We start from the raw sequence: 26,493 nt of genomic DNA on the forward strand, positions 1-26,493 counted from the left end.
AAATTCCAACAGAACAGGAAACTTAAAACAAAACAACTGTAATACAAGAATAAGATACAAAATAGAAGTAACCAAACCTTAAATGAAAAACTTCAATTCAAAATAAAATGCAGAACGAGATCAGTAATATTCAGGCAGAGTACAGCAAGCCCTCAATCAAGCACTAGAGCTAACTAGAGATATTTGTAGCTAATATGAGGAATGCTATTATCAGATTTTCCCACTAATTAACTGATATTATACCGCCCCCAACGCCCAAAGCGTGCGGGTTATTGTGCCGGTGCCGATTACTGATCGAACTTTTGGAAGTTTAAAGGTCCGACTTCTCTTTTTTTTCCTTATATATAGCGTTTAAATTAACATATATTGCTTTACAGTAAAAATGTTTAACACGAACAAAGCTTTAAAAATGCTTACAATTTTAGGCTTTTTAAATATGTTAAAATATGTTAAACCAAATAGAAAGCAGTTTTCAAAATCGAGAAACGAGGCAAGAGTTTGTGTTCACATTTTAAAAGAGTGAGTTTAAATAAATGGTAGGAGGATGGAAAATTTTTTTATAAATATACAGCGGAGATGTCGCTTAATCTTTAAAATGTTAAACCTATTTTAAAATGCTTTATTAAACCCTAACTTTCTTTCCGGAGCTCTTTTACCGTCCGTTGCTGAGTTGCCGCATTGTACATCAGTAGGTGTGTACACATCAGCGGATGCCAGACATCTGCGGAAGGGCGACGGCTGGGCATTAAATTTATTTATTATATAAGAAATGAACTTTTCTTTAATTAATAATAAATAATTAGTATAATAATAACCCACTTAATGGGGGTTCTGGTGCTAAATTTACCCACGGTTGTTGGTCTTTGTTTTTCGACCAGCCTCTACCCGCCAACCACCAACCGTAATTTAGGGCCACACCCGTACCTATATTGCTATATTATTCACTGCTTGCAAAGGAATTCTTTGCTAACTTTTCTAACTGACCCTAACCAAGGGCTCTTAAAACTCCAACAGAACAGGAAACTTAAAACAAAACAAATGTAATACAAGAATAAGAAATAGAATAGAAGTTATGAAACCTTAAATGAAAAAGATTCAGTTCAAAATAAAATGCAGAGATCAGAAATATTCAGGTAGATTACAGCAAGCAAGACAAACAAGCACTCCAGCTAAATAGAAATATTTCTAGCTAAAATGAGGGATGCTATTTCTTGGTTCCTTCCACTAATTAGCTGATGTTATTCACTGTTTGCAAAGGAGTTCTTTGCTAACTTTTCTAACTGAACCTAGCCAAGGCCTCTTAAAACTCCAACAGAAAAGGAAACTTAAAACAAAACAAATGTAATACAATAATAAAATACTTAATAGAAGTAACTAAACCTTAAATGAAAAAAATCAGTTCAAAATAAAATGCAGACAGAGATCAGCAATATTCAGGTAGATTACAGCAAGCAAGCCAAACAAGCACTCCAGCTAAATAGAAATATTTCTAGCTAAAATGAGGAATGATATTTCTCACTTCCTTCCACTAATTAACTAATGTTATTCACTGTTTGCAAAGGAATTCTTTGATAACTTTTCTAACTGACCCTAGCCAAGGCATCTTAAAACTACACCAGAACAGGGAAACGTAAAACAAAATGAATTAATACAAGAATAAGATACAAAATAGAAGTAACCAAATCTTAAATAGGGTTGTCACCTCTCTGTTTTTTCTGGACTACCCAGAAATCAAACCAATTGTCTGGTAGTCAGGAAAACACTGTACAAACTCCAGTATTCTGTTTTAAAAAAGAAACAGACTATCAGAGTTTGTTAAAATCTGCAGATTTACTATCCTTTTTTACAGAAAAGCATAGTAAATTGGCAGAAAGCAGGCCTCAGGAATGGAAAAAGAGGGTATTCCCCATCAGCTGATGTCATAAAGATGTCACAGAATGGGTGGAATGTGGACAATAGAGGTTGCAGAAATGTGCAGGGTTTACGGGTGATATGAGGGGTGTGGCCTTTCTCTGGTTTTAGCCATAACGAAAGGTGGCAACCCTAACCTCAAATGAAAAACTTCAGTTCTAGATAAAAGCAGACAGAGGTCAGCAATATTCGGGCAGAATACAGCAATCAAGCCAAACAAGCACTCCAGCTAAATAGAGACAGTTCTAGCTAAAATGAGGAATGCTGTTTCTTGGCTCCTCTCACTAATTAGCTGATGTTATTTGCTGCCTGCAAAGGAATTCTTTGATAACTTTATTAAGTGCCTATACCAGACAATATTTGCTTCTACAAGCTTCAGAGTCCAAGGCAAATGATCAGTGTGCACATGAGCAGTACAGACTGAATAGCAGCTTTGAGTTTCTCAACAGGTAAGTGCTATTGAGACAATGCTTATTTCTGTAACACAGTCAAAATATAAGGTAAAAATAGAGCTATGGCCTCCTTGACACAGTTCTGCTTAATGTTCTGTAGCTTCCCAGTGCTTTATTTTGTTATAAGAAGCCAGTTCAAAACAACATATTTGAGAGAATTGTAGGAGGTAAGAATGCTTCACCATAGTTTTACAAGCTAGATTGCAGTGGAGTCAGCTAGCAAAATAATGTATGTTTCAAATTTCCACACAGGTGACTAACTTTATATCATGTGACATAACTGTTGTAGGGCAGAATACTAAACATTTTTTCTAAATATGTAGGTTCTTATATAGATGCATCTCTCACATATTCATTTTCTGTGAACTAGAAGATGTGGGTTGTCAGTGTACATGAGGCAGTTGCTATATTGCCTCAGGATGCCCATGTTGACCAGGCTGGCTGGAGAAACTGTAGGAACTTTTCTATCCATAATAATAGGTAAATTAATGTGATCAGAAATGGGGAAAGGACAGAAAGGACCAGGTAAGGCAGATGGACAGGAGAAGAGGTACAAATAACAAAGGTTTGGTGGGTGAGACCTGTGTTGGTACCTCAGAAGTTACATTGAAAGTTCCAGTTGACTGTAAATCACAATTGTGTGAACCCCCTGATGGAAAACAAGCAGTGTACTAAGGGAAAAATTAACAGGTGAAAAGTTTGCATCTATAATCGCCAATGGTAACCACCTCTGTGTGGCAGTATGTGATGGTGCATTACGTGGAAACAAGAGCAAAGCAGCTTATATGAAGAAACCAATGAAAAAGTTCAGACTGAGACCTGCATCAATGAAATAGCTCAAACTGAACCCTGAACCAGTAACCTTCAATTACTTAGTCATACTGTATGCTCCTGCCATGAGGGTATGGGGGGAGGGGTTCTCCAAAAGAAAATGCACTGATTTTTAGTGCTCAGTCCTGAAACAGAACTGGATTCAGCCAGTCTGAATCCAGTCTATACTATGGGCAACAAAAGTGCAACAACAGAATAAAAGCAGAATGTTTTTTTTTTTAATTAAATAGGCAACAGAGTAAAAAGCAGCACACTCTTTCCTAAATTAAATATAGCAACAGAATAAAACAGCAGAACAGATCTTTTCTTAAATAAGTAAAAGTAGCAGATGGAGTGAAATAAAATCAATTGCAACAAATGCAGTAGTTAAACTGACTCTTAGCATTCGTAGTTCTCTCGGATGGTTTGGTATGATCAGAGGAGCAGAGGCTGATTGCCTAACTCTCTGGAGACTTTCAAAGACAAAACGCCAACATGCTCAAATGTGGTTGTTAAGTACATTACAACAGCAAAGCAGCTAATACAAGGAAACCAGTGAAAAAGCTCAGACTGAGCCCTGCAGCAATGAAATATAGAGCAGTATGCAGAAAAGGTTGAGCATGCAGTAAGGAACACAGCAGAGAAAAATATGCAGGTTCATAGGTTCATAGGTTCATAGGTTCATACTAGGCTATCTGCCCAAGGGCATTTATAAGCCTAGCCCATAGTTATGTGGCTTACGCCACCCCTTTAGTTTGAATAAAAACTATGTCTATCATTTTTCTGTGCCTCTGTCAAGCAGTGACACTGAAGTAATCCCTAGGGTATATCTGCGATCTCCCATCCATTGGTCAAGATTCCTCTTGAACAAGGCCAGCGAGGTGCTCTGCCTCACATGTACTGGGATTTTGTTCCACAGCATAGGGAGTCTCTGGGTGATGAATCTGTCCCTCCAGCACGTTCTATTTATAACCGTGTCAAGGTTTAAGTCTCCCGCCCTTGTGGTTCTGAGGGATCTAGATTTTTTGAGGTGAAGCATATTCATCAAATCTGGGTTTGACATGGCCTTATATGTCAGGCACAGGTCACCTCTGAGCAAGCGGTATGAGACTGAATAGAGCTGGAGTTCTTTCAGTCGGGCAGCATAAGACATATTTTTGAGACCCTTTATCCTTTTGGTGAGGAACTTTTGGGGCCTTTCAAGCTGCAGCAGGTGTCTGGTCAGATACATTCCAACGGGCATTGTACTCAATCATAGGTCTAATGAGTGATGAGTACAGGGGGACGATGACCTCCCTTGATCTAGATGTGAATCCCTTCATGATCAGGTGGGCGATATAGAAGGTTTTCCTAACTACTTTAGCAACATGAGTGTCAAACAAAAGGCTACTGTCAACTTGGGTCCCCAGATCCCTGATGACATTTCTGTGCTCAGTGGATTGCCACCTATATGGTAGCTAGGGGTAACCTTGTTTTTCCCGAAGGGTATGACTATGCATTTTTTGGCGTTTAACTTCAGGCCATGGCTCTGGCACCAGTTATCCATTTCTATGAGGCCCTTCTGGAGGATATCTGTGTCAGATGTGTTTTCGACTATGGTGCCCAGTTTGCAGTCATCTGCAAACTTTGTCAGCCATAACCCTCCTGTGTTTGCTTGTACTTCAGAAAAGTAGATGCCGAACAAGAGTGGACCCAGGACTGAGCCCTGTGGGACACCACTTGTGACAGGCTTTGAGTCTGACATGGCTCCAGCAACTCTGACCCTGTGGGTTCTGTCACTTAGCCAGTTTGCAACCCATCTTGTGATGTATGGGTTTACATTCAAGCTGATGAGTTTTTCGATGATACCTGAGTGGGGTATTGTGTCGAAGGCCTTTGCCAGGTCGAGGTAGGCTGTATGGACTGCCTTTCCCTCATCAATGGCCTTGGTGACTGTCTCAAAAAGTCAACCAAGTTTAAGAGGCAGGATCTGCCTTTGACAAAGCCAAACTGGGTTGGATCCAAAGTCTGCAAGTTCCCTATGTCTTTATTTATGAGTTCCATTATGATCCTCTCCATGGCTTTGCAGATAAGGCTTGTCAAGCTAATGGGGCGGTAATTTCCAGGGTCTGTGGAGGCACCGCCCTTATGAAGTGGGACCACAGTCGCGTGCACCACTCCTTGGAGTACGTATCCTGAGGTGAGGCTAAGATTAAACAGCTGTCCTAACTGTGGGTTTAATTCCTCATTGAGTTCATGAAGCACACAGCCGGGGACACCATCTGGTCCCATGGATGCTGTGTTTTTGCCTTAGTGAGGGCAGTTCTCACCTGGGCGTTGGAGATGTTTGGGGATACAATCCTCTGGAATAGATATCTCTCCTTTTGGGGGAGAAGTTTGCACTGAACTTGTCAGCCAGTATGTTAGCAATGTGTGTAGGTTCAGTAATTTTCACATCATTTTGAACTAATTCTGAGCATATCTGGGAGTTTCCTCCTAGGTTTCTAACATAGCTAAAGAAGGCCTTATGATTGTCTTTAGAGTCCTTGGCGATTTTTCTCTCAAAATTTGCCTTGGATGATTTTATGAGAGCTCTTAGTTTTTTACTTATAATGATCAAAGGTGTCTTACCTTTCAAGGATTTTGTTCTATCTTGTAGTAGCTTCCTCCTTTTGTTGTAGAGCTTGTTTATGGCTGGGGTCCACCAGACTGGACGCTTGCCTTTGGTACAGAGAGTCTTAGTAACATGTGCTCTGAAATCTGTGAATATGGTGTCTGAGAAGTGTCTTTCTTGCCATTTTGTCGTAAAGGTAATTAGAGTAACCTAAAGGTTATTTCTAAAAAATAATTAATCACTGCCCTGAGAGTAAAATTTAGATAAATAAAGTGTACATTTTTTTCTTCTGGTATAACACATAAATAATTACAAATTTTAATTTCTTTTTCAGCAAAGAAAACATACTTATTGTAGTGTTGTTTAAGGTACATCTTGTACTTAATAGACATAGCAGGATCACACGTTGGTTGATTTCTGCAATTTCATAAGTGTCAGTTTGCCAAAAAAGATGCAAAACATATAGGGAAATCAGAATAAGGGGATCCTGCAGGAGAGCCACACTGTTACAATGGACTATTAAAGTAGCCATCTTATAGTGGTAAACTTACACTATTTTGTCTTAAACAGAACTCAGTACATCTAGAATGAGTGATTTGTTTCAGACAAATACACACACAGAGTTAACATCTGACTGTTTCATAATGGTAAAGAAATATTTTGTGCTAGTCCCATAAAATGATTATGTGTTGCTGCAATGCCAGTACGAACTTCATAAGATTCAATGACTTTTTGCTTTTTTTTTCAAATAGAAGTCTTAAGGCACCATTTCTTAAACATGGACAGCTTAAGAACGTCTAAAAAGTTGTGCACTTAATAATGGTAATTGTCATAAGTACATAAAGGATAATAGCTAGTAAATTATGCATTCAGTTGCAGGTCAATAGAAAAAATAATGTACCATTCTCAGTTTTATTTAGGGATATTAGTAATTGTGCCTTTGAAAGGAACAGCAGTTTTCTTGAGCTACAGAATTAACTCACAGAGAGAGTGCAAACCCTTATGACATAATGGGCAATGACTGTGATAAAATCATTATCATAAAGTAGGTAAGTGCTTGTACAACTGCTGAGTAAACAAAACACATTTGAACATTTTTTTTTTAATTTTAGTGCAGGTACACCAGATATATTTTTCCTTATCGTTAGCATTTTTTTTCTTTTTTTGTAAACAATCAGGAAAAATGACAGCAATGTGCAAGTTATGTAAAAAAAATTAAAAGGTCACAAGCAGTCCTGGTTATAGTAAGTCTTTTCTTTAAAATCCAATTAAACTTGGTAAAATTAATTTTTTTGCACTGAACCTTGGCTAAATACTTAGGCTGTAAGATATTTAAAATAAGGCAAATCAAAGTGGCCATTAAAATACCTAGGCTGTAATATATTTAAAATAAGGAAAATTAAAGTGGCTATTAGGAAAAGACAAATCAAAGTGGCTATTAAAAAGGCAAAAAGGGTAAAACAGGCATGTAATTCTGCCTTCTAGCATATGAAGTGCAAATGAGTGAGATGGGTTTATACATAGCCTGAGATTTTAACATTGTACAAGCATTAGTTATATGCTTCATTGGGCACTGTATTTTGTAACCTAATTAAATAAATAGTTTAAATATGAGTATTTATATGATTCAAATTTGTTTGAAAACATGCTATGTTAATTTTTCAAAGACTGATTTAAAATGGCATTTCATCTGGGGAAAGGTACATGCCTGAACTTCTAAAGGATAAATTACACTTCCTTAACACAATGTTGTCATTCAGTAGAATTCATGAGGAGCTGTTGTTGACACATTACCTAGCATATTGCCTTCATTAAAGTGTAATTGGCTTAAAAGCAGATAATCATATTGCACCTTGAAAATGAAGATTGTGAGTGAATACATACATAATATGTGTATTGCCTGTATTTGTACCATTTTGTGAAGGGCTGGAGCTCCTTATCTCTACCCATCTATCCAGGGGTTCCACCTGTGTCCCTCATTGATAGGGGTGACAGGTGCTGACTGAGGTTTCTTTTTTTGGATAAACTCTTGGCTAGGCTTATAAGGGCCTCAGTGCCATTAGCCTAGTAACTTCCTATGATCCTAAGATCAGGTCAATACCTTCAATTCCATCCTTCAAAACCACTCTGAAAGACTTCCTAACCAAAAATGGTTCTGTTCTTGTTGATCACCAGTATAAACTATATCCCTAAATGTGAACAAATACCTATTCATTATGCCTGACATCTTCTTACTCTCCCTTCTTCTCTTATTTCCTTACTCCTATCAATCCCCCCCCCCAGATTTCTCTCTAAATAAACCGTAAGTCTGCTTTTCTTTCACTTCATATTGCAATTCCTGTTTGTATTATAGCAACTTAGTTTTACTTCCTCTATAAACTGGCTAAAATTTGTCTAACTATTAAACCATTGCCATATAACTTGTATCTATTAACTAATGTTTTCATAATATGTCTAATTTGGTATTATAATGTAAACTGTATTTTTAAAGACTGTAAAATTATTGTTTTTAAAATATTTAGTAGTACTTCAGAACTTTTTCCCTGGAACTCCATTGAAAATGGACTCCTATTCATTTGGACTTTCTGAGTAATCAAAGCTTCTACTAGAGTTAAAAAAGTAACTCCATGTGGAGTCATATCCATCGACTTCTCCCTTTTTCTATTCACTACCTCCATTAGTTAGAAAACAATATGAAAAAAGAAACTTTGAATCACTGCTGAAGCACACACACACACACACACACACACACACACACACACACACACACACACACACACACACACACACACACACACACACACACTATCATCCATTTTCCATAGGAAAAGAAATTGAAGGAATGATTATTGGAGAATCGGTACTGGATTAAAGCATCACTCTCTTCAGACCAAACAATGGTATAGTAGCATTCTGAGGATTCTCTTCAAATCTGTATTCTGACCTTGGTTTCCATAAGAGTAGAGGAGTAGAGACAGGCACGTTTTTATATGCAGCATTTTTACTAAATATCATATTTTCATTTCTGCATACTGTGCAATCTACATGCATGGTGTACTTGTGTCATTGGCACTGATTGCCCATACAACCATTTTATAATTACATGTTAATATAATACAAATATACTAATCACTTGTCAGACAATGAGTGCTTACATTTCTGTTTCAATAACTTGCCATTGTCCACTGACCTGAGTCATAAAACACACCAAATTGACTTTGTGACCTTTTATTATCTAACAAACAAGGACAACCAATAGTGATGCCATAAGTAATTCATATGCAACATATCAACAAATACCATTAAACCATCACCTCAAGCCAGTTGGTGTACACTTGCCTGTTCTGGCTACCACTTCAGAGAAAACCAGGTGCATATTCCTAGCTACATTGGATGTGGTGGTAAACCCATTTAACTCATACTTACAAGCTATATACCCCTTAATGTGGCCACCAGTCAAATCTACATCCAACTTGAAGAAAGCCAAGGCTGCTGAACAAGAATAGAAGGGAGATGAAGCCATAAGGCCACAACCAACCTGCCATGCCATGCTGTTCCCACCAAATCAGCAGCCTCACAAATAAATTCTGGGTTATAAAAGAAAACAGGTTAAACTTTGAAAAATTCATGAATAGCAACAACCATATACAAATTAAACAAATCAGTACCCATGTTATTTAAATGAACATTATCCAAATCATAGAAGTCATGGTCCAGTCTGTCAGAAGTGAATTATCACAGTACAGGGCAAGACTTCTTCCATGCTAATCTTATGTCAGATTTCCCAAAACTGAAACCAACTAAAACCAGGGAAACCAAAAGAATGAAATGTCTACTGAACTTGAGTGACCAGCCGGGTGGGCCATGGCTCGGTTGGGTGCTCTGTGAATAAAATAATGGCCCACCAGCCAAATCACCTCCTTCCCTGCAACAGAAATAAAAAATAATGCCTGATTTCTGACAATAAGACATCAGAGACCGACCTTCCCATTGTTTGAATGACCTTCGCAGAGTGCCCTTCCATGGCCAAGTCTGAGGTACGACCTATCCAAAAGAAATGAGAGGAGTAACCTTGTGGGTGAATGCCTTTCCCTACCAAGACCTACCTAAGAAATGTGTTAACCTCTGCTAGGTTAAAAGGCCTGCCCAAAGCCCACATGAAAATCAAGCCTGACCTATTCTCTAAGGGGGTAATATTAAATAGCAAACTGATTCAATGCATAGGGCAAGTGACTACCCCACTGGTTTTGTCCAGGCACATCTGATGCCCTTTATCAACTTGATCAGTCTTAGATTTCTTTAACCCAATCATGAAACTCCCTGTGGATGACAAGGTCCTCCCAAAAAAGGAAAAGGAGAAGTTCATTGACATGGAAAGCACCCACATACAAAAAGGTAAACAAAGCAGCTATAGAGACAAACAAGTGAAAATCAACAATGGTCCTTTAAAGATCTTGAATAATAAGTGGAAGAAGTTGTCTCCCAATGGGTTTTCTGGAATCCTGGGAAGGCCCCAACAGGTTCTCTAGACCCTTACTTATATAGGAAATGATGCAGATATTTTTATGTTGATTTAGTTTTAGAATTCCAGCAGTTAGTTCAGTGTTCTGGAATTGAGGAATTGGAATTTGGAGGGGAATTAAGGTAAGAAGGTTGGAGTAGACTAGGGCAGTGCCTCCACCTTTTTTATTTATTCGGTCATTTCTGAGACAATGAAATCCTGGGGGCAGAATCTCAGAGTCAGAGATAAAGGGCTTGAGCCAGGTTTCAGAGATGGCTAAGATATCTGTTGGTTATGGCTTAACCAAGCTTTAAATTGGTGTACTTTGTTGTTTGGTCTTTGTGCATTAATTGTAAAAATCTTTAGGGTGTTGAGATAGGAGGAAGAGTGTTAGGGATGAGTGTTGTTAATAAAGGATGTAGGACCAGGGTTAGGACGGATATACCCAGCTTGGACTATGTTGTTGAAGGAGATATCCTTTAGCCATACTGGTCTCCCAGGCATTAATTTTGGTAGACTATAATTTGGAGCAGGTGACAGTATCTTGACTTTAGAGGAGAAAAGTTTAGCATGGAATCGGTGCAGAGGGTTGGGCTGAATGAGAGAAGAATAGATAGAGTGGAAATGGGAGTAAGAGTGAGGGGGAAGGTGGGTTTGTAAGGTAGTTGTCTTTGTAGGTGGTATTGGACAAGCATAGGTGGAATATGAGGTAGCATAGTATAAGGGAAGTAGGAACAGAAAGAGGAGGCTGGGGGACTGGAGGGTGTGATAACTTGAGGAGAGCATGTTGGAGCAAAGAGAGAGTGGTATGAGTGGTTAGGAAAATAGAGAAGGCTATGAAGAAGAAAGGGTTTGAAAAGTGATGGAGGTATTCTGGAGATTTAAGGAAAGAGGAGGGGACTATAATTATTGGGTGGAGTACAGATTACAGAGATTAAGAAGGATGGCTATAGGTGGGAGGAGTAATGAGGGGGAGCTGGTATTCGGTAATTAGGCTGAGAAGGTGGGGTAAGATAGGAATAAAGCTAGGAGCAATGGTGGTGGGTGAGAATTGGGGGCAGGGTAGGGGAGCAGAGTAAGCCTGTAGAGAAAAAACACTAGAGGTGAATATGGCAGAAAAAGTATCGGCAAAGAGCAGTTTAAAGGCTGTAGTTGGAAGGTATGAGCTAAATATTTCCAATCAGAAAAAGAAGGCTGCCTTTATAAAGGGTGGTTTAGCAGGGGGGAGAAGATATGTACAGTATAAGGATATTAACTCATAACCAACTGTTTGAGAAAAAATAAAACTTGTTGGAAAGAATATCTAGGATTTATATTGGTAGATGCTGCCACCTAATGGTAGAAGGAGATAGCAAACAGCAGGGATAGTTGGACCAGTCTTAGGTTTAAATATATTCTAGGGTAGTGATAACAGGAGGAGGAGAGGGCAAACGGTCTGTGGTAGGCTGCTAGAATGCACACACGGGAGGACAGATTAACTCTATAGATAGTACATCAAGTCTACATTTAATTAGTGTTAAGCAACATACATTTAAACAATCTTGTTGGGGGGAGGTCTATTCAGTAGTATGTTTCTAAGTACCAGGCAAGCTGGCCAATTCAGGGTGTCTTCAGGTGATGGCTGGAGGTATTCCTTTTGTGTTTAAAGCAGGGAGGGAGCACCCGGGATGGATTACTGTAGAGGAGAGGGAGACAACACTGAGTTAGTTAATATTGCAGATGTAGAGGGGAAAGGAAGAAGGTAAGGGATGTTTAGAAAAGAAGGGAGGGTGTAACAAAGCACAGTAGTAGAGAGAGGCTATGGTTAGATGAGGCTAGAGCAAGTATGTAGAGGAAGGTTAGGTTTAGGGGATTAACAATGGAAACAGCAGACATTATGCTATGAACAATACAAGTTAGACAATTGAGGCTCCATTACATAGAACAAAACATTCATTCAGCAGTTCATCATGCTATCAGTGACCCTAGTCCATTTGAAAGGACAGGGTTATACAGCAGTAGAGCCAAATATAAGCAACAGAAAGCAAGGGGTAAATGATAAAGTAATACTATAAAATCTCTAAACAGTGCAATATATAGTGCTCAACAGACTAACACAGTAAACTACAATATGTTCATGCTGTGCAATAACATGTGCTGAACAGTTTTCAAAATAGTTTTCAGAACAATATAAAAGCCATGTGGTGCCCTTATAGAGACAAACAGAAAAGAAAAATAGCTGCTAAGCCAGTAATTAAGCTAAAGGCTCTAGTAGGACCATTGATCCACCTTGAAAGAGAAATAAAGGCTTTCAAAGATATATGTTCATTGGCGTCCATTTAATAAGACATCTGGAGAGCAGACTAGGCTAGCAAAGTGCAACAGTCAAGCCCTGTGTACTCAGACTAAATTAATGCAGCTTGCAACAACATAAAGAGAAACCCACTCATCCCAAAAAGCAGCTTACAGCTGCTAAGCCGGTAATTAACCTAAGCAAAGGGCAAATGACACAGTACAAAGCAAGCAGTCAAACAGCACAATATATAGGGCAAAGCGGTCCCCAAAACGATGTAGAAGCTGTGCGGAGCCCTTATAGTTACAAATGGAAAGTAAAATGGCTGCTAAATCTGATTTTAAGTGGAAGACGTGAAGGGAGATTGTTATTCCACCTTAACAGGCTATCCAGCATTCAGCGATGCACTTTGGTTGGCATCCTTTTAACAGGACATCATTACACTAGGTTTCTGGTCGTGACAAGCCAGCAGTATTTAATCAAGCCCCTTGCACCCATACAAAAAAAAGACCTACCGGGAGGTGAAAACAAGCAGCCTAAACCACAGTAACAGCACAGAGGAGCTGTGGATGCTCAGGACAGGATTTAAAAATGGCACCACAATCTGTGGGAGATATAAGTAAACTCCAGGAGGAAACTAGCTATGGGGGAGGGGATAGATCCAGGAAAGGTGCTTGGACTAGAGGGGTTGAAGGTAGGCGGGACTAAAGGGGTGGAAAGTTGGTAGGAAGAACAGCTCCAGGAGGGGGGAGGGCTTAATAGAGGTGAGTATGGCAGAAAAAGAATCAGCAAAGAGCAGTTTAAAGGCTGTAGTTGGACGGTATGAGCTAAATATTTCCAGCCAGAAAAAGAAGGCTGCCTTTACAGAGGGTGGTTTAGCAGGGGGAGAAGATATGTACAGTCTAAGGATATTAACTCATAACCAACTGTTTGTGAAAAAATAAAACTCGTTGGGATTATAAAGAATATCTAGGATTTAAATTGGTAGTTGCTGCCACCTAATGGTAGAAGGACATAGCAAACAGCAGAGATAGTTGGACCAGTCTTAATTATAAATATATTCTAGGGAAGTGATAACAGGAGGGGGAGAGGGCAAATGGTCTGCGGTACGGTGCTAGAACGCACACACAAGAGGGCAGATTAACTCTATAGATAGTACATCAAGTCTACATTTAATTAGTGTTAAGCAACATACATTTACATTGCATTTACACAATCTTGTTGGGGGGGGGTTCTACTCAGTAGTATTTTTCTAAGTACCAGGCAAGCTGGCCAATTCAGGGTGTCTTCAGGTGATGGCCTGAGGTATTCCTTTTGCATTTAAAGCAAGGAGGGAGCACCCGGGATGGATTAATTTACACAATCTTGTTGGGGGGGGGGGGTCTTCTCAGTAGAATTTTTCTAAGTACCAGGAAAGCTGAGCAATTCAGGATGTTTTCAGGTGATGGCCGGAGGTATTCCTTTTGTGTTTAAAGCAAGGAGGGAGCACCCGGGAAGGATTAATTTATGCAATCTTGTTGGGGGGGTCTTCTCAGTAGTTTTTTTCTAAGTACCAGGCAAGCTGGCCAATTCAGGGTGTCTTCAGGTGATGGCTGGAGGTATTCCTTTTGTGTTTAAAGCAGGGAGGGAGCACCCAGGATGGATTAATTTACACAATCTTGTTGGGGGGGTTTTCTCAGTAGTATTTTTCTAAGTACCAGGCACGCTGGCCAATTCAGGGTGTCTTCAGGTGATGGCCGGAGGTATTCCTTTTGCATTTAAAGCAGGGAAGGAGCACCCAGGATGGATTCATTTACACAATCTTGTTGGGGGGGGGTCTTCTCAGTAGTATTTTTCTAAGTACTAGGCAAGCTGGACAATTCAGGGTGTCTTCAGTTGATGGCTGGAGGTATTCCTAGCACCCAGGATGGATTAATTTACACAATCTTGTTGGGGGGGGGGTCTTCTCAGTAGTATTTTTTTAGGTACCAGGCTAGATGGCCAATTCAGGGTGTCTTTCAGGTGATGGCCGGAGGTATTCCTTTTGCATTTAAAGCAGGGAGGGAGCACCCGGGATGGATTAATTTACACAATCTTGTTGGGGGGGGGTCTTCTCAGTAGTATTTTTCTAAGTACCAGGCAAGCTGGCCAATTCAGGGTGTCTTCAGGTGATGGTGTTTAAAGCAGGGGGAGCACCCAGGGCACCAGGATGGATTAATTTACACAATGTTGTTGGGGGGGGGGGGTCTTCTCAGTAGTATTTCTCTAAGTACCAGGCAAGGTGGCCAATTCAGGGTATCTTCAGGTGATGGCCGGCGGTATTCCTTTTGTGTTTAAAGCAGGGAGGGAGCACCGGGAATGGATTAATTTACACAATCTTGTTGGGGGGGTCTTCTCAGTAGTATTTTTCTAAGTACCAGGCAAGCTGGCCAATTCATGGCATCTTCAGGTGAATGGCCAGAGGTATTCCTTTTGCATTTAAAGCAGGGAGGGAGCACCCAGGATGGATTACAGGAGGTGAAAACAAGCAACCTAAACTGCAGGACCAGCACAGAGGAGCTGTGGATGCTCAGGACAGGATTTAAAAAGTCATGATGAAGGCATACCTACTGATGGATTTACCAGGTGGAAAACTTCCTTAAATAGGGAGTACATGCCTGCACCCACTCCCAGATAGAGACTAGCAGCTCGCTGATAACAGCCTGTTACCGAAGTAAGTCATCATTGTTAAGCATATAAATCCTTACATCAGTTTTGGCCTCCAGATTAGTATAACACTATTCCATAAACAAAAACATTCAAATTCACTATTTAACAATTTATAATGTAACACAAAATCAGATATTATCTACAGACTATATTTTTTATTAGTACTATATTAAAAGTCTTCACATCTGGACCAGTGACTTAATATTATCATTTTATAGTTTATTGTATTTACATAAATCTAAATCCTAGGTGATTTATTCCATGTAATATCTTCTTTATGGATGGCTGGATGGATGGATCATCTTCATGTACAATTTCCATTACAGAATCCCATAGAAGCCAATTTTTGCTGTGTTTCTGTTCTCTAATAGTTCTGCGGTCCATATTTTTAATCTATACAATCACCTTTTTCACCTCTTCTATTGATGGTTTGTCTTTATTGCTCATTTTCTATTTATGGCTTTCTTAGTTACTGTCAACACTGAAGAGAATAATGTTTTAACTCGTTAGCATATGTTATATTACCCCAACTTGACAAGAATATCTTTATACTGAGGTTAAATTCTAATCTATATACAAAACATTACCATCTTGCTCATCTGATTTTTGTACTAAAGAAACTCTGTACACTCCGAAATACATGCTTCTAAGAATCTCTTCCTGAACCATCACATATACAACATATGGCTTTTGTCTGTGGGAACATTTTTTTTTTCAAGTCTAATAGAGGGTAAATAAATATTTGTGCAAACATATCATGCAAAAATTCTACATTTTCTCAATTTAGTTTGATATCTAGGGATAAGACGTATTTCTCCCCACAGATCATCTGCAATAACTTTATTCATTCCATGTTGTTTTTAATCTTATAATGCATTTTCTTCTCAGATATAATATTACTATATATGCTTTTCTTATTAATCTTTTTCTGATCTTCCATTTCTGTTCTAGCCCCCCATTATAAAACCTATTTCTGGCGTAATAGATTTAATACCCCACCTCTGCATAACTCCCTTCTACTCTAACATTAGGCCTATATATGCAAATTTATTTGACTGCAGTAACCAAAACATTTGTTTACCTTTAGCCCATGTTATTACCTTACACCTTTTTATCAACTGCTCCCAAAATCTTATTTCTTTTGCCTTTCTTTTCGAACTATTCATTACATTTTCTCCTTTGTCTTTCTTGTTACTATATATATATATCTATATATCTATCTATATATATATATATATATATATATCTATATATATATATATATATATATATATCTATATATCTATCTATATATATATATATATATATATATATACAGAGAGAGAGAGAACAAGCATATCCCATTGGAAAGTCTAACTTCCTTTAAAGTAAAGACATGGTTAATAATTTTAAGTATAAGACTGCTCTTTATATATTTTCTTTTCCAAATCTGCTCAGATACCCACTTGACATGCTACAGTTGCCTCATTATGCACCATCATGTTCTGCCATTTGAGTTATGTATCCTGAGTCTTGAACCAAAAACACAAACCAAGGCTGTGTGGACTTACAGTATGCCTTCACATTTGGTGATCCCAACAACTGTGTTCTATTGTTAATGTTGGCTTTCCCTTTTGTACTCTTTCCCTTGTGTTATCCCAAATAAATGGCTTAATTTTCTTTTTTGTATTCTTCCATATCTAGTTATTCAGTTCATGATATATATATATAAACACATTTTTATATTATCGGTGAATCACATATAAACCTTTTTACTATTTAGTACACTTTCCTTTGCCAGATTTGGTCTTTGTTTTCATTCTCTTCTTCTTACATTAAAATATTCCTTCCCATTACATTTCATTTCCTGCCACCCCATTCTGTTTGCTGCTTTCTTTCAAACATTTCAGCCAGCCCATGTATTTCTCAACCTTTTTAATTAATGCCTGTATCTACACTGCTTGCTATAAATATGTATTTCCTTGCATTTTACTGATATCTGATTTTTCCAAGCTGTAACTATTTGTCTCTTTGACCATTCTGTCATTAACAGCACCTCCCTTCTTTCTTCCATTCCTACATTCCCATCCACTCTGAACAGTTATAATAGCCACCCCTCAGCTTCCTTATTATATACTTTACTCCATATTGCTTTTAACTTCCAACTATTTTTGAATTGTATGCTTAATTGATTGTTTTGTGCAATATGCTGTATATAAGCAAACCGCATTTTGTAGTGTTTTTACTCTTGGAAGGCTGTGCAAGCCGAGGCTCTAAGTGTTTCATTAAATTCGCTTACTTCTTGGCTCAGTGGTCTTGGTGGTATTTTATTATTTTTGTAAACTAGTTTGTAGCCCTTCCACATATGAATATTGTCCCCTTCCTTTTCCACAGATTTTCAGCATTCTGGGTTCTTCAACAGGCACTCCTCTCCTAATCTCTTTGAAGTTATATACTGTCTATACAGCAAACTAACATGCTGGTATTTCACTACCCCTGATACCTTTAAACTTTTCACCATTTATCACACCTTGTTCCACTTTTCATCATTCTACCATGCCCTATATTTCTTTATCTACTGCCCCTTAATTTAATATAACCACTTAATCTTCATCCTCTCACAGGTATTTGTAAATTTCTGTCCTTCACTTTTCTATACTGACACAGTCATACCGATTTCTGTTAACCTTCTATTCATCTATTCTAAGTTCTTTTTGTTTCTTACTTACATCCACCCTTTTCATCTTCCATATACAGCAAGCAATTGTCTGCTCACAAAGCATGAGTTATATTGTCATTTCCTTCACTCGTTCTGAATCTGTTTTATTTACCTTGAGACATTTTTGTCCAGGTCTCTAAATACTTTCTTAAATACGTGTTGCTGCAAATTCACTTTGCAAGCACATTATTAATCCTAGTTCCTTGTGGTCCAGTCAGTCTTACCTCCTAGTGCCATTGCTTTCTCACCCCCTTTTAAACATATTTTCCTTCCTTTGTCATCATTATCCTCGCACACCATCAACCATAGTCTTTCACTTACCATACTTCTTAAACTGTGTTCACTACTACTGCATACCTCCTAAACTCTGTCTCACCCACCCTTCTATCACTTTTAGTTCCCTCATTCTTTTCTTACCTATTTTTATTTTATTTATTTATTTTACATTTGTTTACCGGGATAGTCCGACTGGATACATGTCCATTTTCAGCAGAGGCCCGGGGAGAAAAGCTCCACAAAGACAAACTTTCACAGATTACACAGAAGTTAGCAAGCAATTATAAAAACAAAGTGATTAAATACAATGGGTTAGTAGTGATTCCCTAGTAGGGACTCACAATTGTCATGGACAGAGAATTAAAAGTAAGAGACATCAGATTGGAAGCACAGCTTGGTGATGTAGTTACAAGTTATGATAATTGCAGAATATGCTTTTAGTTTATAACTTAATCAAGGCTTTTAATTTCTATTTTTTCTTTCTATTTTTTTCATTTCTCTTTTTTCCTCTCTTCCTTCTCACTCTCCAGCCCCTATTCTTGGCTCATATTTCTGGTACTATCCTGGTCTCTTCCTTACTCCTGTTTTATGCTTATATATTGCTGTGTTGTATCTTGGCTGGTCTGGGTTGCCTCCTGTCACTTGTGCCTATGGTTTATAGTATTACCTGTATCTTCTATTATAGTCTGGATTTTTAAAGCATGCACCCTCAGTAGTACAAATATATGTCTGTACATTTTCAGTTATTGAGCAGTCATGCATATTCAACCACCCCAAAATTGCAATTGACTTTCCACATTTCAGAAACACTCTTCTTCCAAAAATAAGTTAAATTAATGTAATGTGATTTTTTTATTTGCAATTAATATAACTACATCTTTAGATTATGACTTAAGTCTATCTTTGCATTTAACTTTAAATGTACACTGAACAGTCTTAACTCATTACTTAAAGCTCACAGCCACTCCCTCAAGATTGATGTCAATCACCAATAAAGATATTTTTCATTGCAAAATGCTCAGTGACAAATGTCTCACCATGGTCTTATAGCCTTTCCATTTTCCTAATAATACTATTTACAAGTGTGTCCATAATATACTGTTTGTTAGACTGTTCATTACATTAATATACCAGTCAAATATTTGCTCTTACATGAAACAACCAACAGTTACCTAGTTGGCATTTTCCATAATGGGTCATTCATAGCTTCCTAGGTTCATAGGTGGGTACTAAAGTTAGCACTGAGCCTATCTGCTAGGATGTTGGCAATATCAGTTGGTTCTGTAATTTTCATGCCATTGTGCTGTAACTCAAAGCAGATCTGGGTGTTGCCATTGAGGTTCTTGACATAGCTATAGAATGTTTTGTGGCTGTCTTTAGAATCAGTGGCAATTTTGTTTTCGTAACTAGCTTTGGAGGATTTTATGAGAGATCTCAGTTTCTTACTGAGACTGACCAGGGAGCTCCTCCACTCCTGGGATGTTGCTCTCTTTTGCAACAGTTTCTTCCTTCTTTTGCAGAGTTTATTTATGGCAGGGGACCACCAGATTGGCTTCCTTTTTTTGGAGGAGAGCATCTTGGTTCTGTTAGGGATAGCATGATCCATGCACTCATATAAGTGCTTATAGAGCAGTCGTAATTGTATTGTCCATCTGCATGGGTGTCATGAAGTTTGCCACTTCTGTCTTAAGAAGTATGAAGTTGGCTTTGGAGAAATTTTTTACAGTGATTTCTTTAATAGGGGGTGGTGGCGAGATGTGGATATCTAGAGTAATTAGCTTGTGGTCAGATCTGACCAACAAGGAGTTGACTTCAGGTGTAGAACACCGGTCACTCATGTTGGTAATGACTAGGTGTAAAATATTGTTGCCCCTGGTGAGGGTGTGGATAAGTTGATCCAGGGAATTGGAATTTATAAATTCCAGAAAGCGTTGAGTGAAGGTGTTGGCACATAAGTAGGTTTCCCAGTTAATGGTGGGGTAGTTAAAGTCACTCATTATTAGTGTGTTTGATTGAACCCTAATATTTTCCAGTATATCAAGAAAAGAGGAGTGGGAGTCATGGGGCATGGTGGGTGATCTGTTGCAAGCTACAATTTGGATTGCAGTTTTGCCCAGACTTAACTGCACCTGGATAAACTCAGATTCATTATGCTGGGCAACTAGCCTGGACGTGTGGATATCCTTTATGAATATGGACACACCTCCGTCTTTGGTGTTCCAGTCCAGGTTAGAGGGCCAAAGGGTGTGGTATGAGTTATAGCCTGGTAATGCAGGGGTGCTCTCTGGAGCCTTGAATCAGGTCTCAGTCACTGCACAGATATCGATGTTCTCCATTTTAAGGAGTGCCTCGAGTGAGTGCATTTTGAGGTTTAGACTTCTAGAATTGAGTAGCATTACCCTCAGTTTTTGCTTGCCTATTCCATGTTACTGTGTTTAGTTTGTCATTTGAACCTTGTCTAAAAAGGCACTATAGGGGTGGCAAGAGCCTTAGCCAGTATGCAGAATCTCAGGGGTGACAGATGCAGGCCATCTCTGGCAAAGCTTCGTGGTCTGTTGACCATGTCTTCCCAGGCAGACAGATACTGGATCCCCTCAGAATGACACCAGAAGCTAAGCCAATTGTTGAAGTCAATCATTTTGTCCTTGTACTGCGATATCATTCTGGGTGATGGCAGGATGCTACTCAAGGCTAGGGTCATACCTGCATGAGCTACAAGATCGGAGAGCTCTTCCATGTCTCTTTTCATGTAGTCCAGGGAGGTACATCTCAGGTCATTCACACCAACATGGACAATGACAGAGTCATATTTGTACTTGTTGTGGAGTGACCTGAGTGCTTGGGTAATGTGGCAGATCTTGGCACCCAACAGGCAGCTGACAGTAACCTTCTCCTTGTTTAGCCTGGTGAGTGGGACATCAGTGTGCCTGACTATAGAGTCATCTATGACTAGTGTGTTGAGTATGTTGTTTTGCCTTATGGGCTGTGGTTGAGTGGCACACTGAGTCTGTGGCTATGTGTCATTTGGGTTGTGCTGGGGGTGGAAGTTGCTTGCGTTTCTACTTTGGAGGTCTCTGTTGCTTGGGCAGATTATTACTGAGAGCCACCGCAAATGTTTTTGTGTCTCTATGTGTGGATTTTGGTGGAGTAGGTTTGGTGAGACTATGTGATGAGTGTGGTGTGTTGCAAGTGTTTACCTTCTCCTCTTGACTATTAAGTTGAGTTGAAGAGAGCTTGGCCTCTAGTTTGGTTAGATAAGTGCATCTCTCACAAGTTGTAGTGTTGGGTGGTAGGAGGAGTGGGTTGTCTGTGTACATGAGGGAATTGCTACATACTCCCAAGATGCCCAGATTCTTCAAGCAGACAGGAGAGAACACCGGGAGCTGACCTTTGTTCATGCCTGAATAAAAAACTATTTTCCTCTAGACACATGAGGATAGTAAGTATAAGAGCTGCTTTCCTCTAGGCAAGTGAGAAACGTAAGTACAAAAACTTTTTTCGTCTAGGTAATGAGGAAGGTTGAGCGCTGTAACAATTTTAGCTTATTTAGTGCTTACAACAAGCTCTAGACAAGTGCTGAGCTTGAAGAAGCAAATTCAAGTGATAAAACTAAGACACTGGCTAGTTCTAATGGAAAAACTGAAGAGCAGTCTTTATGGCACCAGGAATAGTTTAACCCTAGCTAAGCACCGCTGAGTGATGCACAAACTCACGCAAACCCACTCATACACGGGTTTTTAATTCAGAAAGTTGAAAGGGATAGAAATCAGCCCAAAATGGCCAATAAGGTTCAATTTCAGAGCTGGAAACCACTCCTCTTGGGACAGATAGGCTGTTCAATGCTTATCACTCTCACTGATAAGTAGAAAGACTTCCCACTACCACAAAGTCTGGACAACTCAGAAACACAAACAAAAGTCCTGAAACCAGAAAATCTGAGATCTGGACTATTCTAGTATAGAAAAAGGTGGGAAATGAGCAAAACAGATAGTATTTTCTTGGGGGGGGTTGTGAAATTAAGTAGAAATAAGCAATTTAACGGTATATATGCACAGAGAAGGCTGTTGCACTTGAGTGTGACACCTAAAGTAGCAAATGCAATTTAAATTATTAACTTTAAGTTGAAAATCAAAGTGCACACACATTAAATGATTTAACAGTAAAATGCAGCAGGAATAACAACAGAACCACAGTAAAATGTCTTTTAAAGAACGATAAGCAAAAACAGTCGAGAAAAAGCCGAAAAGATACTTAGAATCAGTAAAAAGTCTCTTCTTCTCGTTACTGATGCTGTAGTAGTCTGCAGGATGCCCAAACAGGATCTGCCGAGCTAAAACAAGTGCAAACCCATGCAAACACGGGGTTTTAACTCAGAAACTTGAAAGCGATAGAAATCAGCCCAAAATGGACAATAAGGTTCAATTTCAGAGCTGGAAACCACTCCTTTTGTGACAGATAGGCTGCTCAATGCTTACCACTCTCACTGATAAGCAGAAAGACTTCCAACTATCACAACAAGGTCTGGACACCTCAGAAACACACACTAAAGTCCTAAAACCAGCATTGTGCATCTGAAATTAAGCAGAAATAAGCAATTTAACAGTAAATATGCACAGAGAAGGCTATCACACTTGAATGTAGTAAAAAAGTAGTAAATGCAGTTTAGGTTTATTGGTTCAAAGGCTGGTAATAGGCTTTCGGCCCTAGGGCCTATACAAGCCTAGCCATAACAATTCACTGGCTATTTCTTCTCAGACTATTTACTTCCCTGGTCCCCTTGTCTAGCAGGGTGACTGACATAATCCCCGGGGTGAAATTACTATCTCCCATCCAATCGTCAAGGTTCTTTTTGAAGAGGGCCAAAGAGGCACTCAGCTTGACATGTATGGGCAGTTTATTCCAGAGTATGGAGAGTCTCTGGGTCAGAAACCTATCCCTCCAGCATGTTTTGTTCATTGTGATGACTAGGTTTAGATCCCTGGAGCATGTGGCTCTGAAGGATTGAGATTTTTTTAAATGTAGCATTTCCAATAGCACTGGGTTTGACATGACCTTGTATGTTAAGCAGAGATTGCCTCTGAGTAGGCAATATGTGACAGAGTATAGCTGGAGTTTTTTTAGACAGTCAGCATAGGGCATTTGCTTTAGGCCTGTGATTCTTTGTGAGGTATTTCTGTGGCATTTCCTGTTGTTGCAGATGTCTTGTGAGGTGCATACCAAACGGGGCATTGTACTCTATAATGGGTGTAACGAGGGATGAGTACAGTGGGACAATGACCTCCTTTATTCTGGATGAAAAGCCCTTAGTGATGAGCTGTGCCACATAGAAGGATTTCCTAACTGCTGTGACTATGTGGTTATCGAAGGTGAGACCACTGTCCAGCTGCATCCCTAAGTGCCTTATCACACTTTTGGTGTTTAGTGTACTGCCACTTATGTGGTAATTCATAGGTACATGTTTTTTCCCAAAGGGGATAACTATACATTTCTTGCCCATGGCTCTGGCACCAAGCATCTGTTTCTGTAAAGCCCTTTTGTAGACTATCCTCATCATTTCGGGATTCAATAATGGCTCCCAGTTTGCAGTCATCTGCGAACTTTGTTAGCTAGAGTCCCTTAGTGCTGGCCTATACTTCAGAAAAGTAGATGCCAAACAAGAGCGGTCCCATGATTGAACCCTGAGGTACTCCACTTCTCACTTGACTGGAGCTGAATTTTGAGTCATCTACTTTCAAAGTGTGGGTTCTGTCAGTAAGCCAGTTGGCAACCCATTGAGTGATGTAGGGATTAATGCCAAGCTTAGTAGGTTTATCTATGATTCCAGAATAAGGGGTGGTGTTGAAGGCCTTGGCGAGGACCAGATAGGCTGTTTGGACCTCCTTACCCTCATCCATGGCTCTGGAGACTGATTTAAAGAAGTCAATCAGGTTGAGGAGACAAGATAGCCCCTTTAAAAAATCAAACTGGGTGGGGTCCAGGGTTTGAAGGTTGCCAATGTCTTTGTTTATAAGTTCCATGATAATGTGTTCCATGGCTTTGCAGATCAGGCTTGTCTGACTGATGGGACAATAGTTCCTGGGATCCAAGGTGGATCCCCCCTTGTGGAGTGGGATAACTGTAGCTGTGCGCCACTCATTGGGCATGAAGCCTGAAATGAGGCTATGATTAAACATGACACTTAGGTGAGGTGCCAGTTCATTTTGTAATTCATGCGCGATAAGCAAAACAGTCAAGAAAAAGCCAAAAAGATAGTTAGAATCGGTAAAAAGTCTCTCCTTCTCATTTATGGTGCTGTAGTAGTATGCAGGATGCCCACACAGGATCTGCTGAGCTAAAACAAGCGCAAACCTGCACAAACACTGTTTTTTAGCTCAGAAAGTTGAAAGGGATAGAAATCAGCCCAAAACACCCAATAAGGTTTAATTTCAGACCTGGAAACCACTCCTCTTGTGACAGATAGGCTGCTCAATGCTTACCACTCTCACTGATAAGCAGAAAGATGCCCCACAATCACAACAAGGTCTTGACAACTCAGCAACACAAACTTAAGCCCTGAAACCAGCAAATCTGGGATATGGACTATTCTAGTATAGGAAAAGGCAGGAAATGAGCTCCTTTACATTTGCAGTAATATTAGATTCTTAGCTCAGATGAATTTCCACAGATCAACATTGTCTTCCTCTTTCCCAAACTCTTCATCTCCTTATCCTCTGCCAGTTACCTCCCATGCATATTCTCCTCTCCACAGATTCTTATATTTTCTCCTCCCTAATCCACTTTCTGTCTCACTTCTGTCTCATATGATGAAAATATATAAAACAGAACAAAAAACAAATAATTTATGGGGACAGACCATTTGTCTTGGTCCAGCATGCAAGAAGCCCTGCAGTAGACTCCACTGCCATTTCTGGCTTGACTTGCCTAGAACACTTTTTATCATTCAGTATCTTGTTAGCAATGTCTCTGTTATCTGTCTGGGTCTGTTTGCACTATACCTCTCTTCCTTCTCCTCCTCCTCCTCATCTACTCTTGACACACCAAGTTCCATTTCCTTCTCCCTGTTGCTTCATGCCTTCATCACCACCACCTCCTCCCTTAGGTCACCTTTGTTAGTCCACAATGCCAAACTCCTCTTTTTTTCAGTGGGTGTGTAAGATCAGTTACAAATTCACAGATTCACAGATTAGTACTAAGGTAACTGCCCTTGCAAGCCATTTTAAACCTAGCCAGTTATCCCTTGTGAGACTCAAACCCTGCACCTTGTGTTTGTAAGGGAAACACCTTAACCATTAGGCCACCCTCCCTCTGCACTCTTAGTCTCTGCACTCCTTTTTTCCCTTTCTTTTACCTTCTATGGCAGGAGTTCTTAGTAAAACCTCAGTTGTCCATACCAGTCTTCCCATTTTATATACCTTCTATATTTGTGGATCCATTCCTCCACTTTCCACTATCTGGTAAGTGACCAAGCCCTGTGTCAATCTGGTTATGTCCTCTCCCTACATTCCTTCCATTACTCCTATTATATGAAAATTATCTTTTTGGCATCATTTTCTAAATCATCTGTCTTGCTCAGTATTATTTGTTCATCTGGCCCAGTTTCTGCTTTCTCATACATTACTGTGGCCTGCATGTTTCCCACATTGGCTGCAGTGGTATCCATTTTGTATCTCCCCTCTTAGCTTGCAATTTTACCCTCTATTCTCTCCCCACTCTGCTGCAGAGCAGCAAAGAATACTAAATTTGTTTTTTTTTTTTGCTTCCACTTCTAGTCAGGCCCCTTTGTACTTTGCCAAATTGCAAATGTCTTGGGTCTCACTCAGTCTACCCTTCCCCCTCTGCTTCCCCTTATGTACTGCAGACACTTCATTAAGATTTGTTCATCAACTTCTCCTTCCATTCTTTTCAAGTAGTTATTTTGTTTAAGCACTCACCACCCTGCCTTTCCCTTTTCTCCTATATAGGAGGTATTTCAGATATAATTTGCAATGTTCAGTCAAGTAACAGTTTTCCCTTCTTTAACCTCTTCTTCTGGGTGTACCACACCACTCACACACAGCATTCAACCTGATTTCACCTCAGTTACTTACTCTTACATCTTATTTTACCCCTAGTTCTTCTGTTCACTGTTACAATTTTCTCCCTGAACTGCAATAACAACTTGCACACTCAATGCTGCATTTCACAGCTAAATTTTCATTGTGCTACCACCTTACTCCTCTACTGGCTCATTACCTGGGCAAAACAGCTCTGCTAGGAATAGTCTTTGTTGGTGTCTGAATAGCACCTACTGAA

This window comes from Protopterus annectens, chromosome 10.part0, assembly GCF_019279795.1.
Source record: "Protopterus annectens isolate FY-2018-M chromosome 10.part0, PAN1.0, whole genome shotgun sequence".
Taxonomy (NCBI): domain Eukaryota; kingdom Metazoa; phylum Chordata; order Ceratodontiformes; family Protopteridae; genus Protopterus; species Protopterus annectens.